Below are 15,702 nucleotides of genomic sequence, written 5' to 3' on the forward strand. Positions count from 1 at the left end.
AGAGGGAGAGGGAGAAGCAGACTCCCCGCTGAGCAGGGAGCCCGATGCAGGGCTCGGTCCCAGAACCCTGGGATCCTGACCTGAGCCAAAGGCAGACGCCTCACCCACTGAGCCACCCAGGTGCCCCAACATGCCCATTTCTTTCCATCTTCTTTGCAGTAAAAGGCTTCCTCACTGACAGGGTTAAGACAGAGGAGAGAGGACAGGGATTATCATTCTCCCAATTCCAAATCCTCACCCAGCTGCCTGCACCACCTTGCTTAGGATTCTAGAGATATCTGTGCAGGGGGAGCAAGGCAATGCCAGTTACTTCTCACCAGAGCCTGAGCCCTGTTCTTCCCTGCCTTCTTTCTGACTGGGTGGCTGGGATGGGAGTCTGGAGAATTCCCTTTGCTCCTTTTCCCAGAGTCACCCAGGCCTTGTCTTCCACCTCCCGCCTTTGTCCTCTGAGATGCAGGATGCCCCCGACTAAGGGGGTTATCTCATTTCCTCAGTTACGAAGGAGAGAGAGGAAGAGCCCATCCCATGGAAGAGAACTAGCTCTGCTTCAACCTCCCACCCAAGCTACACTACCTATCTCCACAGCCCTGGTGTCAGCATTGTGTGGGAATTCCTTCCCTATTAACGGGGAGCCTTGATTTTCCCCGGGAGGTTGATATAAACAAGGTGAACACTCTACCATCCCCTATCCAGACACATGGCAGACATCACTAATCAAATGTAATTTTCCACTGAGCCTCAGGGAGGGCTGGTCCCGGCAGGCATTATCGATCTATTGGAGTTTGCATTGTAGAGCAAACCCATTTGTCATTCCTTACATAGTGATGTTTCTGTGGTTCATGGGGGAGGGTGGGAGTAGGGGGCAGTTCTTTAGCTGTCTGTAGCTAACAAGACATGGAAGCGGGGGAGGGAAGAAGAAACTGTTTTCTTAGGTTTCATGTGGATTTAGTTTTAAGTCCAAGAGCTTTACCTGGCTCACCTGCTCTGGGCCTAATGTGGCATCTCCACTAATTTTTTTGGCTGGATAGGAAACAAAAGTGCACGAAACCAGCTCTCCTTAGGCTAGCAGCAGACTTGCTCCTTGGGGAGGAAGGTGATGCATTACAGTCACTGAGGGTCTCAGGGAGGGGGAGGGGTGTCAGGCTGGGCCCGGAGGTCCGGAGCTGGAGGTATTGAGTTCCCTGGCAGCCCAGGCGATCCTGCAGAACAACACACATTCTCCTTGTTCGCCACTGGTGTTTAGACACCGCTGGAATGTCCTGGCAGGACTGTCTGTCCAAATCCATTCAAAATTGATTTTTGTGTCTTCGATGGGGAATTTTGGCCAGGATCCCCATTGCCCCCCATTCAGTTAGACATTCTCCTTTCCCTTTAGTTTATTAGCCGTCTCTCTGTGGGAGTCTGAGCCAGTTCAAATGATCTGAAGCTGTAGGGAGGATCGAGGTGGGTGTGCACTGCAAATCTGAAATGCCCAGATGCATTTGTTTAAAGCAGCAACCTCTCAGCAGGATTGACACAGCCCAACGCTGAGAAATTGCATTCTCAGCCAGGATCTCCCCACTTTGCTAGAGAGCCAGGAAATGGGTAGGAAAGTCCAGTGCCAGAGCAGGGGAAAGGAAAGAGGGAGTCACAGAAGAAAAGCAGAGGATGAATAGGGAAATCCTTGTAGGATTTGCTGCGAGACCAGCTCCTGCACTCTAAGTGTCTTCCTTCAGGCCATGACTTGCTCACATGGTCGGCAGCTGGGGGAGCATCCGTAAATGCCAGGTGCTCTTCGGAGCTCAAGGGGTGGAGGAAGAAGAATCCTATCCTCCAGGAATTCACAGTCAGAAGAGATGACAAGCACACACCTAATGAAAATTAAAATGTGGAGAAGGTGGACAGCTAAGGTACGTTAAGAGGAGTTCAGATGAAGTGGAACTCCACTCTTCTGTGGGTTCTAAGAGCTAGATTTTTTTTTTTTTAGATTTTATTTATTTATTTGACAGAGAGAGACACAGCGAGAGAGGGACACAAGCAGGGGGAGTGGGAGAGGAGGAAGCAGGCTTCCCGCCGAGCAGGGAGCCCAATGCGGGGCTCGATCCCAGAACCCTGGGATCATGACCTGGGCCGAAGGCAGACGCTTAGTGACTTGAGCCACACTAAGAGCTAGATTTTTGAGGTGTGTGTGTGTGTGTGTGTGTGTGTGTGTGTGTGTATGTGTAAATCAAGAGTTCTCTGTCCTCCAGACAAGTGGCTGTCTTCTCAATCTCAGCTTCTTGGCTGTGCAATGGAATCAACTGAAGAGCTCGAACAAATACCAATGCTAGGCTGTATCTGGGGTTCTGATAGGATTGAGCCTGAGTCCACTGGGGGGTCACATGGGGATGGCAATGTCACACTATATGGTGACTGGCTGATTCTGGTTCTTGTCTGCTTTGATCGATGAGCCGGAAAATGGTGAGAGTGGTAGGGTAGTGGGTGGCTTCTGCGGGTCACATGGGAGATACTGCCCTGTTCTCTGGGAGCAGGTGAGGAAGGAAATAGTCTCCGTGTTTGGGAAGTGGAATGTGCACCTGCAAGAGGCAGGGCTCACCATTCAAAGAAACACGTCCTTCTATTTCTTTGATACCAACATACACTCCCGGGCAGATCTTCCCCATTCCCTCTCTCCCTTCCTTACCAATAAATATTTATTGACCTGTGCCATGTCCTAGTCACAGTTCTGGGGATCCAGCAATGAACAACACAGATTAGTTTTTGATTTCAAGGAGTTGACACCTTACGTGTTATCCTCAAGCAGATGCAGGTGGTGGTAGAATTGCATGTGCGTTCTGTATGCAGGACTTTTTCCTAAAGAATTGGCAGTTGGTGCCTTGGTGCTGTATTTTGTGGCTGTCCTGGCATCTTTGGTAAGCCCAGTATCCCATTATCCCTGCCCAGGCGCCGGATATGTGGGTGAGCCCTTTTGGATGGGCCAGTCCAGTAGAGGTCCCAGAGGACTGAAGCCCCACCTGACGTCACCGTGAGCAGAAGACCCTCCCAGGTTGCTGTGTCGCTTTCACATTCAACAAAGATGTCCCCTGCCCCTGGCAAAGATGGTGAGATAACGATGATGCAATGGGGGAAAGAATTATATCAGGCCATGGAAGACCTGGGTCCAAATCTTGACCCTCTCACTTACTAGATAGAATACTTTGGGCAAATTACTTAGCCAGGCTCTTTCAGGTTCAATTTTCACTAATTGTTGTAACCAAATATTTTCTGAGAGCTTGTTGTGGGCTACTTACTACATTGAGAACTTTATACATGTCCTTTTGTTCTAATCCTCACTTCATTCCTACGAGATAGATGCTGTTATTATAGGACTCAGGGAGATTAAAAAGCATGTCCGAGGTCTCATGGCTGGTAAGGAGCAGGACGGGAACAAAAACCCAGGCTGTGTGACTTCAGGGCCTGGGCTCTCGCCATACATTGGAATAATAATATTTCCCCACTCACTTGTTCTGAAGACTACCTTATTTATCACGTGAGAGCAGAAGGCAACCCAATTATTGCCTGACACACAGGAGCTTTTCAATCACTGCCTGGTGATTCTTCAATTCAGATGCTTTATGATGCTGTATTAGCCTTTCCTTAAATCCTGACCTTACGCTAACAGGAACACAAAAGGGACAACGTATCTAACAGTGTTCTGCAATGTTCCCAGTCACACTTAGCAGCGATCGTAATAAATAAATATGTATACAGTGCTGTAATAAGACGTGCATCCTCTGACCTGGGTTTGCTTCCTGGAATCACCACGACGTTGGGCATTCTATAGTTGTTTATAGAAAGATGAAGAAAGTGACATAAGGATAACATTACTCTTTGCCACTGTTATGAAAAGATCGTTCAGATCTCACTGGAGAAATTAGTAATAGTATGATTAATAGTCATGACAACCAAAATGGGGCTTAATATTTCTGTAGCATGTTTTCATCAGGAGATCTTCAAGCCAGATCCCTGTATTCCTCTTTGTACTCAGCCTCACTTTTCAGAGCTTTGCTTCTCTGTGGCTTTCGACAGTGCTGGGTACTCCTCCTGCCCACCTGCCTTCCAGGATATCAGTCTCTTGTTTGCTCACCCCTGAAACTGGTCTTCTCGATCTGCCCAGCACTTAAATGTTGGAGCTGCTAATTTTGAGGCAAGGCACCACTCCTTTACTAATTTATTCAGCCATTCAGTGAAGATTTCTCAAACCCCTACAATGTGCCAGGCACTGTTCTAGGTGCTGTGGATACAACAGTGGATGGAACAGACCTTATGGAACTTCCATGCTCAAGGGGGAGACAGATAATGAAATAAATCTGGGAATTAGATAGTGTGATAGATGATGGTAAGTGTAGGAAGAAAAATAAAGCAGGAAAGGAGGGGGGGGGTACTAGCATTTGATTCCGAATAGGCACACTAATAGGCACACTGAATAGGCAATTCTAAGAAGATATTTACCCAAGGATGTGAAATCAGGGAGGGAGTGTGTCCTGTAGCGTCTGGGGGGAAAAGGATTAAAAAGAGAGGGAATAGCAAGTACCAAGACTCCAAGGAAGAGCCTGCTCAGCGAGTTTGAGGACCATCAGAGAGGCCATGCGTGGAGTGAGTTGAGTGCGTGAATGAACAAGAGTGCATAGAAAAGGAGGTCGTGGGAAGGCTCCTCCTGACACCACTGTGAGGTCACTGGCTTTTAGCCATCTCAGGGCTTTGAGAAGAGAAATCATATCTGACTTATGTTATAAACGGATCACTTTAGGTGCTGGTGGAAAACCGACTGTGGTGGGGGTGGGGTGGCAGGAGTAGGAAGTAGGAAGACCAGTTGGGAGGTTATTCTAACATCTAGGTGCAAGAAGAGCAAGGGGACTTGATCTAGGGTGGCAACTTGCCAGGGCAGTGGCAAATGGGGTTCATCCCAAATGGTAGCCCCAGCTCAGATACCAATTTGTACCATGGACAGGTCTCCCCTAAAGTTTTCAGGAATAGGGGCAAGAGTACAAATAGAGGTCTCCAAACATTTAAAAGGCTTAATCAAGCTAACAAACTTTTATTTTTTTATTTTTATTTTTTAGAATTTACTTATTTATTTGAGAGAGAGAGAGAGAGAGAGAGAGGGAGAGAGAGCTTGCATGTGCACACATTGGCGGGGGAGGGGCAGAGGAAGAGGGACAAACTGACTCCCCGCTGAGTGCACAGAGATGGTTGAGATGCTGGGCCCAATTCCAGGACAGATCCCAGGACTCCGAGATCACGACCTGAGCCAAAGTCAGACGTTTAACTCACTGAGCCACCCAGGCACCCCATGCTAACAAACTTTTAAACAAAATTACTTTATTCCTCCTGCCATGGCAATATACCTTCATAATGACAAAATAAAAAATTATTATTAGGGAGCAATCATGTTTCCCTGGAGCCACTGAGGTGATTGCAAATCCCATAGAGTTAGGGCTGCTGCTTCCACCCGGCCTGTGAACTGCCTGGGAGCACGAGTGATGAACCCATGTGAGCCAAATCTGCACATGCATTCTCCTCTCTCACCTTCTAGCAGGATGTATACCCCTCTCTTTTTTTTTTTATGAATTCATATTTTATCCTCTCCCCCGCTTTTAACATAAATTACACATACTGCTATTCCCGCACTTGGTTTTTTTCTCTTAACAATGTATCTTGAAGATCTTTGCATGATAGTGCACAGAGAACACTCTCATTTAAAACATTTTTAATGAGGGCACACTGTTTTTTCTATATGGGTGGACCATAATTTATTTAACTAGTCTCCTACTGGTAACTGCTTAGGTTGTTCCCAGACTCTTGGTCTTTTTTTTTTTTTCTAGTTTCAGAGGTAGAGTTCAGTGACTCATTCAGTTGCATGTAACACCCAGTGCTCATCACATCAAGTGCCCTCCTTAATGCCCATCACCCAGTTACCTCACCCCCCACCCATCTCCCCTCCAGCAACCCTCAGTTTGTTTCCTAGAGTTCAGCATCTCTTATGGTTTGCCTCCCTCACAAATTCCATCTTATTTTATTTTTCCTTCCCTTCCCTCATGTTCATCTGTTTTGTTTCTTAAATTCCAAATATGAGTGAAATCATATGTTATCCGTCTTTCTCTGACTGATTTATTTCGCTTAGCATAATACCCTCTAGTTCCATTCACATTGTTGCAAATGGCAAGATTTCATTCATTTTGATGGCTGAGTAATATTCCATTGCATATATATACATATATATACACATACCACATCTTTTTTTTTTTTAAACAAATGTGCACAGGGTCCAAGACATGGTTTCTGTCTTGGGTCCAAATCAAAGGGGGCTAAGTTTACTTTCCCACATTTCAGGAGTGGCAAATGTTTCTCTAGACAGTGGTTCTGGTCTCCCTGCTGGGAAGAACCAGGTTTTGGTTCCATTGGGTGGGTTCTGTTTTTTTAAACAGCTTTATTGAGATGTAATTGACCTACAAAATTCATCTGTTTAAAATGTACATTTCAGTGATTTTTAGTATATTTACAGAATTGTGCATCTATCTCTGCTGTTTATTTTAGAATATTTATATAATGCCCCAAAGAAATGTTGTACCCACGAGCAGTCACTCTCCATTTTTCCCTCTCTCCTCCTGAAAACCTAGACAACCACTAATCTATTTTCCATCTCTAGAGCTTTACCAGTTGTGGGCATTGCATATAAATAGAATCAAATAATAGGTGGTCTTCTGTGACTGCCTTCTTTGACTTAGCATCATGTTTTCAAGGTTCATCCATGTTGTAGCATATATCTGTCCTTCATTCCTTTTTATGGCTGAATGATATTCCATTGTATGGCTATCCCATATTTGATTTACTCATTCATCCTTTGAACATTTGGATTATTTCTATATTGGGATTATTATGAATAATGCTACTCTGATCATATGTGAACGAATATTTGAGTGAACATGTGTTTTCATTTCTCTTGGGTACATACCTGGGAAGGAAACTGCTAGGTCATTTTGAGGAATTGCCAAACTGTTTTCCATGGCAGCTGCACCTTATATACGCCCACCAGCCACATATGAGGGCTCCAGTTTCTCCATATTCTCAGCAATACTTGTTACCATCCGTCTTTGATTATAGCCATCCTAGTGATTGCAAAGTGGTGTCTCGTGGTTTTGATTTGCATTTCCATGATAAGTAATGATGTTGGGCATCTTTTTTTTTTAAAAGATTTTATTTATTCTACAGAGAGAGAGACACAGCGAGAGCAGGAACACAAGCAGGGGGAGTGGCAGAGGGAGAAGCAGGCCTCCTGCTGAGCAGGGAGCCCGATGTGAGACTCAAACCCAGGATCCTGGGATCATGACCTGAGCCGAAGGCAGACGCTGAAAACTGAGCCACCCAGGCACCCCTGGGCATCTTTTCATATGCATGTTGGCTATTTGCATATCTATTCTGGGGAAATGTGTATTCAGATCTGTTGCCTGTTTTTTTTTAAAAATTGGGTTGTCTTTTTATTGTTGAGTTCTAAGAGTACTCAGTATGTTCTGGACACTAGTCCCTTATCATGATCTGCAAATATTTTCTCCCCTTCTGTGGGGTACCTTTTCACAATTCTTAATTCAGCTCGATTACTGACTTTTCTAGGTTTTGGAATGCTGTCTGGGCCTTGCTACTTCTGGCCCTTATCAAGTCACAGAACATTAGAGAAAGGAACAAACATTTATTAAGTATCCTTCATGACTTATTCACTTTAATTTCCACATAGGTCAATGGTATATATTTGTTGGTCCCATTGTATAGTGATAAAGCTGAAGCTCAGAAACAGTAAGGTACCTTGGCCAATGTCCCCCAACTAGTAGGACTGTAAAAGGAGATTAAACCCATAGATGTTTGATTATAAATCCATGCTTTTTACTCTAGCTAGTAGGTCCCCTCCTATCACAAGGAGTTGACACCAGATTCATCAGAATTATAAAAACAAAATACTGATATCAAAGAAACAATTAAGGGCTTGGCCTGAAAAGCCATTCACCTAACGTCACCTCCATTGAAAGGAGTGGGAATTGTGTGTATCTGGGAGCCTGGCCTGGGAATGAGAAATCTCAAGTGAGGGCACGTGAGTATTGTTGGTAAACCATTGTGTTTGCTCTTCCTCTTTGAGCGTGTTGGGGTAACTCCACATGGCAACTATTTATTACTGCACTTGGCACTGCAGCCTGGGAGTGGGCAAAGTGGGGCCCCAGGGCATGCTAAGAAACTCATTACTGAAGCAGATAAAGCAGCTTGAAATCAGCAGCTGGCCTGGATTTCCTGGTGAGATTAGGGGGACAGATATTGCTGGCAGGGAGAAGGACCATGGGTAATGTCCTGGGAGAGTGAGTGGCTGTGGAAAGCTGAGAGGGCCAGCTTCAAACAATCCTTTGTCTCTGGAACATGATGTTGGGGGCATTTGATAAAATAGGATCCCAAGGCTGAAGTGACAAAGTTGTATGGAAAGGAACTCTCCTGGTAATGAAGTCCTTTACTCCAGCCCACATTTTTTTTTTTTCTCTTGGAAAATTAACCAGAGGTCTCTTATATGCCTTTAAAGCATACTCCAAGTAGGCTTTTCTAAAACTGCCAGGCGAGTTGGAATTGACCAGTGTTGGAGATAAGGATTCAGTAGCTGGTATTCCTTCCTATCCAAGATACGTCCCCCTGTTTCCAGTCACTGTTTTAATCTGGCACAATCAGCACAGGTCAGCAGAGCCAATGGTGCGCACTGGTCAGTGGTGTGCATTTGGTGAGTGGGGTGATTTTTGAGGGGGGTTAAAAAGCCTTCAAGTGCTTTCCTGAGTCTTTTCCAACTCTGCACTAGAGAGCCATATAGGGTGCTGGTGATGGCAGTTTGCTAAATTCTGATATAACTGAAGGAGTAGGGTTTGCCAAGGCTTAAGACCCCCTCTTCAAATAAGATATTCTAAATCACTAATTCTTTCAACAAAAAATTATTAGGCACATGGTATTGCCTTGATAGCAGACACCATGTTAGGTGTTCTGCATCACAGTAAATTCAAAGACATGGCCCTTACATTCATAAAGCTGACTGTGTAGTGGGTAGAGGATGCCATGGAGGGGTAAATGAATTGGCTATTACAGCTCAGTCAGGAGATACAGTGTTCTGTTGTCTGAGAAGGCAAATCCAAATTGAGTTGGGAGGATCAGGGGTGACATCCAGGAGAAACCGACTTTTTAATTTCAAGAGTTGCCTTTAAGACATTTTCTAAACTCCATGCCATTTGTTTCTTGGAACAAAAAAAATAAGTCTGGAAATCATTACACTCCTACATGTCTTGGTGGGTGTACCACGAATGCAAGGCCTGACTTCTCTTTACCTGGCCAAACCTCAGACTTGTGTTTGCAGTGAGTATCCTTGAGGCATGAGATAATAGCTCACTCTAGGACAAAGAGCAGGCAGGCTTAGTGCTTGCTATAAAAGTAGTAGATTCCCCCAGGGGCACCTAGGTGGCTCAGTCAGCTGAGCGTCCGACTCTTAATTTCAGCTCAGGTCATGATCTTGTGGTTGTGGTATCCAGCCCTACGCTGGGCTCCATGCTCAGTGCAGGAGTCTGCTTCACATTCTTTCTATCTCCCCCTCTGCTCCTCCCCACCTCAAACAAACAAACAAACAAATAAATAAAATCTTAACAAAAAAAGTAATAGATTCCCTCAAGCTCAGTGCTCCTCAGCAGCAATACAAACTCACTTTGTGCAAAGCATCCCTCTGGGCCTGATTCCATTGTCACATGGAGCATAGGGTGAGGGAATCTGATGCAAATGTGCTGGCACCCATGTTGCTTGCTGTGCCATGAGTGATAACGTCCTTCATCTCTGACCCAAGAGTCTTGTGTCTTCTGCCATTGTCCATGAAACAGTAATATGCTAACTTACTAGCTCGTATAATCTGAGACCCAGCAGTGCCTGTTTCACCATGTGAAGGAATACTCTTTCTTGGTTAGAAAGGAAGAGGAGGGCCCCAGGGTCAGTTGGCTGGAGCCCCCAAACTGTCACAGACACATAAAAACGTAGTTCTCCTTGAACTGCTACCATCATGGTGCTGTGGGGGAGATGATCTGGAATGAAATGAGATGAATTTTTCTAGAGCACAGGTTTCCAAAGTTTTTCATTTTGACAGCTGATCAAATAATTTATATGAAACACCAGTATATATGAGGAACCCAGAAAATTACCTCTTTAAGGATGTATGTTGGGCTTGAGAGCTACTTGCTTTTTGCAATTTAGATGTATTTCAGCAAAGTACATTCATAATTCTATTTTGGTGGGAGTTGACCTGTAAGGCAGCCTAGGTATCCCTGTGCTAGTTCAAATACAAGGTGTTTGGCAGTGGAGGGCTCTTGCCAGGAAAAGCAGCTAAACCTCCACACACAGGCTTCATGCAGAGGCATTTACCTTTGTGGATTTGCCACATTCTACTATCTGGTGTTTAGCCTTATGGTTTTAGAGACTTGATTTATCAGCTCAACAGGAGTGACTTTGAGGGTTGATTTACATTATCTTGTGCTTAGAAGGCTGATGTACAAACCAGCATCACTTTTGTTCAAACTAGAGAAAGGTGCCCCTTCTACTTGGCCAACATAGTTCTACACCAAGGGCTTGGTGAGAGAAATGCACAGGAGGAAGCAAGACACCCCCCCCCGCTCCACTGAGCACATTGTGCAGGACACCATCCACACAATGCCATGCAGTGGTCCATGGCACTGCAGCTCTGTTTAACGCTGCATCTGCAGTTGGGTGCTGAGCTCCCGAGTAAGTGACTATGCCCTAGTTGTTCTTTTTAAAAAAGTTTTAAAGTATTTGAGTTTATTAAAGAATTGAAGTATGATTCCATTGTTTGCAGAATTCCTGAAACAGCAACTGAATCCCACAGTTTGAGATTCAGTGTACAAAAGATTGAGTTAAAATCCATAGCACTTGGGGCGCCTGGGTGGCTCAGTCTGTTAAATGTCTGCCTTCGGCTCAGGTCATGATCCTGGAGTCCCGGGATCGAGTCCCACATCAGGGTCCCTGCTCAATGGGGAGTTTGCTTCTCCCTCTGCCCCTCACCCTGCTCTTGTGCTCTCTCTCTCTCTCAAATAAATAAATAAAAAGATCTTTAAAAAATAAATAAAATCCATAGAACTTGTAGGAAGATATCAAATTAAAAATAAGATAATAATAATACCTTAAATTATATACATGTTATGGTTTACATGTATTTTAACATATATTTCTCTTCCATTCCTTGAAACAAACTAATACAGCAGGCATTTATTTCTAAAAGAATGGAGATTTCTGATTTAGAAAATCCTTTTACACATATTAGCACATTTGATCTTGTATATATGTGTGTGTGTGTGATTATAATAGTCCTGTGAGGTTGATCGGTTAGTTTTCCGTTGTTTTATGGTTGAGAAACTGAGACTCAGAGAGGTTGTTTGACTTACTCAAGGTCACACAGCTCATAGATGTTAGAGATGGATTAGAAATCCAGCTCTCTTTCCTCCTCTCTGTTTATGATGTGCATAGTTTGGCTTTTGGAGGCGAGTACAGTTCCTCATTAAAGACTGGTGGGTGGTAGGCACCTGGGTGGCTCAGCAGGTAGAGTATCCAACTCTTAATCTCAGGTCTTGATCTCAGCGTTGTGAGTTCAAGCCTGCATTGGGCATGGAGCCTACTTAAAAAAAAAAGACTGATGGGTGGAGCTGTCCCAGGAAGGAGGTGAACCTTACATGTGGTTGCTGTATTCGCTCAGCTCTGGATGGCTTTTCCTGTTTAATAAACTGTGTTAACTTTACTAGCATTTGTTCTTGGCCCCACTACATAGCAGCGGTTTAGGCAATGTGTTGGAAAAATGTGCTAATTGTAAGCTCTAATTTTCTTCCATCTTAAAATAAATGCTTAGCATTTTAGTACTTGGAGAGAGGCATGACACTGTTGCTGGGGACTCACAGTGGTGGTGGCTCAAGGGATGGGCTGGAGGGTGTGGGAGCAGAATGTACAAGGGTAGAGAAATAGAAGTTTGCAGACGGTCCTGGGGCCTGGGGCCTATTTGGTCAGAGGGGTGTGTACACGGGTGTGTGCCAGTGGGAGGGGGAGGTGCTGTGCAGAGAGAGGCAGAGGGAAGGGGTAATGGAAAGTTCAGGAAGGATACCATCAATGCTCCTTGTTCCAGAAGAAGGGAGACTCTGATAGTTCATATGGCTTGTTGCTATGTGGCAACTTTAAGTGGATGAAGTATATGGTCATGAGTTGCATAGATTACGGAATTATTCTCTCATCCAAGAAGTGTTTTTTGAGCACCTGTGTGTCCCAGGCACTGTGTTCCATGCTGGGCAGATAGTGGAGACAAGGCAGCACATGAACACCAGAACTGGAGGGGACCTGGAAGATAATCTCTTCAACTCTTTATTTTATAGTCATAGAAACTGAGGCCCAGAAAGGGTGATGAACTGGAGTCATGTCACTCAGCTAGTTATTGGCAGAGACTAGACAAGAATGCACATCTCCTTTTTTTTTTTTTTAAAGATTTTATTTATTTGAGAGAGAGAGAGAGAGAGAGAGAGAGAGAGTGTGCATGAGTAGGGGGAGGGCCAGAGGGAGAGGGAGAAGCAGACTCCCTACTGAGCAGGGAGCCTGATGTGGGGACTCCATCCCAGGACCCTGAGGTCACGACCAGAGCCAAAGGCAGACACTTAACCGACCCAACCACCCAGGGTCCTCAAGAACTCACGTCTCTTGATCCTGGGCCCAGATTTCTACTCAAGTCCTCTTTACTGCCACCAAAATGTTCCACCTCTTCGTGATGGGGAGCCATGGATCTACGGAAGTAGGCTCTATTGTATTAGTGAGGGCAAATGCTGGTGGCTACAGGAAATAAGTGGCCTAATCAATAGAAGTCGATTTCTCCCTTGTGCTGCATCCTTTCGGCAGCTGGAATCTGCATCGTCAGATTGGGTTATCTTTAAACCCTGGCTTCTCGGGTCATCTGAAGGACCTGGGTTTTGCTAAGAGGGCGGTTTCACAGGCCAGGCCTGGAAGTGGCACTCCCAATTCCTTGGCTAAACCTCACTCATTTGGCAAGACCTCGCTGTAAGGCAGGCTGGGAGATCTGTGTAGTGGCCCCAGATGGAGGAGGGAGCAGATTTGGCAGGCAGTTAGCTGGTCACTGTCATGTACGCTACCTATGAGTTTCCCTGTAGGCTAGGAAAGGGAAAGTCATAGAGTACTTGTCACAAAAAGAGGATGCTGGCTGTCATAGAAGTGAGAGTCATTCTGGTATGTCCAAGTCCTCCTCCAGTGGTGTTCAGGACATACTTCCAATCCTTGCTTTTCCGTGGTTTTCTCTTCCTAATAAAATTTCCCTTGGCTTGCTGAAAGCCAGCTCAGCGTGATTTGGAAGGGCACAAACATGGTTTCAAGGAAGAGGGAGAGAAGTCGGTGGATGGGCTTTCAGCAAAGGCTCCCCGTGACTTGCATGTGTGGAGTCCTGTACTGGGCAATGTTGAACCTGATGCCCTCGAAAATCTTAGTCTTATTCCTTCGCTGATGAGATATGAACCTTCATAAGCCCTCATGTTTGGATAGTGCCTCTTGGCTTACAAAGAGCTTTCTAGAACATTATCTTACTTTGGCATCACATTAAGCCCCAGTGATGAAGAAGGAAGAGGAAGGAAAGGAGCTAGCAGGAACCAAGGGAGTTCAGAGAGAGGGGAGGTTATTTCCAGCTGAGAGAGGGGCACACCTCGCTGAGGAAGTGGCATTTGAGACGGGCTCACAGAAGACAGCATCCCAGGGGGAGACCCCGTCATGGGCAAAGGCGCAGAGGGGTGAAACCCTGGTGCGTCTTTGGGACTGGGAGGTGAGGTCAGCTTGGCTGGAACACAGACTGCCTGCAGGAGAACAGTGGAAGCCGGGCTGGCAAAATCGAGTGGGTGCCCGAGGCAGCATTGTTACTATCCTTAGCCTTACTGCTTTCCCTGAAACCTCTTTCCAGATCACCGGCCAGAGGCTAGGCACTTTGCTGGGTGTGGGAGACACACACAAATATAACACACGGTTCTGGCCATTAAGGAGCTTATGGCCCCACTGAGGAGAAATGGCACCACACTCGGCAACCTTTAACGAAATGTATAGGGGCTGCTTGTAAAGTTTGCACTTCCATTTAATGTGTGCGTGCTTTCCTGCTCAAATCAGGAAAACAGAAGCCTCCCAATGTTCCCCTTTCACATGCTTCTAGAGCTCTCCCTTGAAAGGCCCTAGAATGGTCTTTGGGGAGGCAGAGTAAGCCGAGTGGTTAAGATCATAGTCTTTGGCGTCCAAAGGCCTGGGTTGAAATCCGGGTTTCACCACTGATGGCATATGACCTCTGCTGGAGTCTTCAGTTCTCTAGTCTTGGTTATCTTATCTGTAAAATGGGTGCAAACGCTACCTGGTTGATTGGGTTGTCATGAGTATCAGTTGGGACAATGCAGGGAAATGCCTAGTGCCATGCGTGGCATGCAGTGAACACTCAGTACATGCTGGAAAAAGGAAAAAGATGCTGGGACGCCTGGGTGGCTCGGTCGGTTAAGCATCTGCTTTCAGCTCAGATCATGATCCCAGGGTCCTGGGATCAAGTCCTGCATCAGGCTCTTTGCTCAGCGGGGAGCCTGCTTCTCCCTCTGCCTGTTGCCCGCCCTCCTCCCCGCCCCCTCCCCCACTCATGCTCTCTCTCTCTGACAAATAAATAAATAAAAGATTAAAAAGAAAAAAGAAAAAAAGATGCTGTTGGCCATGCTTATGTAGCCTGTTGAGCAGAAGTCGACTCTCTGAGTGGGGAGAGCCCCAAAGAACATGGTCTTCTCAGAGAGCCCCCACGCAGCAATGAAAGCTGGGCTGGTGGTCCAGATCCTTGGCGACATTTCTTGGCTTGGAGAGTAGAGATTTCTTAATAAGTCAGGTGTTTCTTGGAGACACACGCTGCACTCACACCCTCTTCAGCAGTGCCTGGAATGCAGGGAGGATCTTTGGAGCATGTCACCACGGACTGTAACAGCCTGTTCTGGTGCAGCGTGTTTGCAGCGGCCAAGCCAATGCCGGTGTCAGGGGAGTGCGGGGGTCGCTGTGCCAGGAGCCCAGCTCTGGGGCGGTGGACACTGTATTCCTTGGACGCTCTCGGACTCCTTGAGCGCTTCCTTCCATTATACCGCCCGCAGTGACTCTGCATACTCTCACACACAATTGGCTTTCCTCTCTTAAGAGTTTGGAATATTTCAGGCCTTGCGAATCAGCTGTGTTTATCAGATAGCCTTTGTTTTCCCCTTCTCCGATAGGAAACTCATTAGAAACAAGCACGAACAATCACCCTTCAACCCTGAGTTTAAATTGTCCCCTGAGGCCCAGGAATTTGCCTTCAGGGCATTATGTCACTCAGGGTGGCTCAGCTGCCAAGTTAGGTCCCAAGCAAGGTGGGGCTGATGATCAAATAACCCTCCAGGAGCTGAGGATTTGAGGTTCCCTAAAGAGAGTGCTTTCCCTCTGTGACCCTATTCACGGGAAAGGAGAAGCTGGGGCCATGCACATGTAACTGTGCACAGTGCGCTGCCTCGAACCCTTGATGACCCTGTATCCTCTGACCTGTCCCGTGCCCACGCCGGCAGAGGGGTCCTCGGCTTGCATGGGAGAAACAGGAGGGACACA

This window comes from Eumetopias jubatus, unplaced genomic scaffold, assembly GCF_037043125.1.
Source record: "Eumetopias jubatus isolate StellerSeaLion01/CBP00866 unplaced genomic scaffold, mEumJub1_p1.0 scaffold_8, whole genome shotgun sequence".
Lineage (NCBI taxonomy): Eukaryota > Metazoa > Chordata > Mammalia > Carnivora > Otariidae > Eumetopias > Eumetopias jubatus.